This window comes from Mobula hypostoma, chromosome 14 (assembly GCF_963921235.1).
Source record: "Mobula hypostoma chromosome 14, sMobHyp1.1, whole genome shotgun sequence".
In the NCBI taxonomy this organism is placed as follows: domain Eukaryota; kingdom Metazoa; phylum Chordata; class Chondrichthyes; order Myliobatiformes; family Myliobatidae; genus Mobula; species Mobula hypostoma.
Window position 1 is genome coordinate 79,209,070 of NC_086110.1, and position 3,944 is coordinate 79,213,013.

The following is a 3,944-nucleotide window of genomic DNA, read 5'->3' on the forward strand; positions in this document are numbered from 1 at the left end:
TGACTGTAACAGGATTCAACGAGATGGCATAGTGACTGTAACAGGATTCAATGAGAGAAGGAATATTGACTGTAGCAGGATTCAATGAGATTGGGTCGTGACTGTAACAGTATTCAATGAAAGAAGGAATAGCGACTGTAACAGGATTCAATTAGTGAAAGAATAGCACCTGTAACAGGATTCAATGAGATGGAATAGTGACTGCAACAGGATTCAAAGAGAAGGAATAGTGACTGTAACAGGATTCAAGGAGATGGAATAGTGACTGTGACAGGATTCAATGAGATGGAACAGTGACTGTAACAGGATTCAGTGATATGGAATAGTGACTGTAACAGGATTCAATGAGATGGAGTAGTGACTGTAACAGGATTGAATGAGATCGAGTAGTGACTGTAACAGGATTCAATGAAAGAAGGAATAGTGACTGTAACAGGATTCCAGGAGATGGAATAGTGACTATAACAGGATTCAGAGATGGAATAGTGACTGTAACAGGATTCATTGAGAGAAGGAATAGTGTCTGTAACAGGATTCAATGAGAGAAGGAATAGTGACAGTTACAGGATTCAATTAGAGAAGGAATAGTGACTGCAACATGAGTCGATGAGATGGAATAGTGACTGTAACAGGATTCAATGAGATGGAACAGTGACTGTAACAGGATTCAGTGATATGTAATAGTTACTCTAACAGGATTCAATGAGATGGAATAGTGACTGTAACAGGATTCAAAGAGATGGAATAGTGACTGTAACAGGATTCAATTAGAGAAGGAATAGTGACTGTAACAGTATTCAATGAAAGAAGGAATAGCGACTGTAACAGGATTCAATGAGTGAAAGAATAGCGACTGTAACAGTATTCAATGAGATGGAATAGGACTGTAACAGGATACAATGAGATGGAATAATGACTGTAACAGGATTCAATGAGATGGAGTAGTGACTGTAACAGGATTCAATGAGATGGAATAGTGAATGTAACAGGATTCAATGAATTGGAATAGTGACTGTAACAGGATTCAGTGAAAGAAGGAATAGTGACTGTAACAGGATTCAATGACATGGAATAGTGACTGTAACAGGATTCAATGAGAGAAGGAGTAGTGTCTGTAACAGGATTAAATGAGAGAAGGAATTGTGACTGTAACAGGATTCAATGAGATGGAACAGTGACTGTAACAGGATTCAATGAGATGGAATAGTGACTGTAACAGGATTCAATGAGATGGAATGGTGACTGTAACAGGATTCAATGAGAGATGGAACAGTGACTGTAACAGGATTGAATGAGATGGAATAGTGACTGTAACAGGATTCAATGAGATGGAATACTGACTGTAACAGGATTCAACGAGATGGAATAGTGACTGTAACAGGATTCAATGAGAGAAGGAATAGTGACTGTAACAGGATTCAATGAGATTGGGTAGTGACTGTAACAGTATTCAATGAAAGAAGGAATAGCGACTGTAACAGGATTCAATGAGTGAAAGAATAGCGACTGTAACAGGATTCAATGAGATGGAATAGTGACTGCAACAGGATTCAAAGAGAATGAATAGTGACTGTAACAGGATTCAAGGAGATGGAGTAGTGACTGTAACAGGATTCAATGAAAGAAGGAATAGTGACTGTAACAGCATTCAATGAGATGGAATAGTGACTGTAACAGGATTCAGAGATGGAATAGTGACTGTAACAGGATTCAATGAGAGAAGCAATAGTGACTGTAACAGGATTCAATGAGATGGAATAGTGACTGTAATAGGATTCAATGAGAGAAGGAATAGTGACTGTAACATGATTCAAGGAGATGGAATACTGACTGTAACAGGATTGAATGAGATGGAACAGTGACTGTAACAGGATTCAGTGATATGGAATAGTGACTGTAACAGGATTCAATGAGATGGAATAGTGACTGTAACAGGATTCAATGAGATGGAATAGTGAATGTATCAGGATTCAATGAGATGGAATAGTGAATGTAACAGGATTCAATGAGAGAAGGAATAGTGACTGTAACAGGATTCAATGAGAATGGGTCGTGTCTGTAACAGTATTCAATGAAAGAAGGAATAGCGACTGTAACAGGATTCAATGAGTGAAAGAAAAGCGCCTGTAACAGGATTCAATGAGATGGAATAGTGATTGTAACAGGATTCAAAGAGAAGGAATAGTGACTGTAACAGGATTCAAGGAGATGGAATAGTGACTGTGACAGGATTCAATGAGATGGAATAGTGACTGTAACAGGATTCAGTGATATGGAATAGTGACTGTAACAGGATTCAATGAGATGGAGTAGTGACTGTAACAGGATTCAATGAGATGGAGTAGTGACTGTAACAGGATTCAATGAAAGAAGGAATAGTGACTGTAACAGGATTCAAGGAGATGGAATAGTGATTGTAACAGGATTCAATGAGATGGAATAGTGACTGTAACAGGATTCAATGAGATGGATTAGTGACTGTAACAGGATTGAATGAGATGGAGTAGTGACTGTAACAGGATTGAATGAAAGAAGCAATAGTGACTGTAACAGGATTCAATGAGATGGAATAGTGACTGTAACAGGATTTAGAGATGGAACAGTGACTGTAACAGGATTCAATGAGAGATGGAATAGTGTCTGTAACAGGATTCAATGAGAGAAGGAATAGTGACAGTAACAGGATTCAGTTAGAGAAGGAATAGTGACTGCAACTGGAGTCGATGAGATGGAATAATGACTGTAACAGGAGTCGATGAGATGGAATAGTGACTGTAACAGGATTCAATGAGAGAAGGAATTGTGACTGTAACAGGATTCAACAAGATGGAATAGTGACTGTGACAGGATTCAATGAGATGGAACAGTGACTGTAACAGGATTCAGTGATATGGAATAGTGACTGTAACATGATTGAATGAGAGAAGGTATAGTGAGTGTAACAGGATTTAATGAGATGGAATAGTGACTAACAGGATTCAATGAGAGAAGGAATAGTGACTGTAGCAGGATTCAATGAGATGGAATAGTGACTGTAAGAGGATTCAAATGAGAGAAGGAATAGTGACTGTAACATAATTCAATGAGAGAAGGAATAGTGACTGTAACAGGATTCAATGAGATGGAATAGTGACTGTAACAGGATTCAATGAGATGGAGTTGTGACTGTAACAGGATTGAATGAGATGGAGTAGTGACTGTAACAGGATTCAATGAAAGAAGCAATAGTGACTGTAACAGGATTCAATGAGATGGAATAGTGACTGTAACAGGATTCAGAGATGGAATAGTGACTGTAACAGGATTCAATGAGAGAATGAATAGTGTCTGTAACAGGATTCAATGAGAGAAGGAATAGTGACAGTAACAGGATTCAATTAGAGAAGGAATAGTGACTGCAACAGGAGTCGATGAGATGGAATAGTGACTGTAACAGGAGTCGATGAGATGGAATAGTGACTGTAACAGGATTCAATGAGAGAAGGAATTGAGACTGTAACAGTATTCAACGAGATGGAATAGTGACTGTGACAGGATTCAATGAGATGGAACAGTGACTGTAACAGGATTCAGTGATATGGAATAGTGACTGTAACAGGATTCAATGAGATGGAGTAGTGATTGTACCAGGATTGAATGAGATGGAGTAGTGACTGTAACAGGATTCAATGAAAGAAGGAATAGTGACTGTAACAGGATTCAATGGGATGGAATAGTGGCTGTAACAGGATTCAGAGATGGAATAGTGACTGCAACCGGATTCATTGAGAGAAGGAATAGTGTCTGTAACAGGATTCAGTGAGAGAAGGAATAGTGACAGTTACAGGATTCAATTAGAGAAGGAATAGTGACTGCAAAGTGAGTCAATTAGATGGAATAGTGACTGTAACAGGATTCAATGTGATGGAACAGTGACTGTAACAGGATTCAGTGATATGGAATAG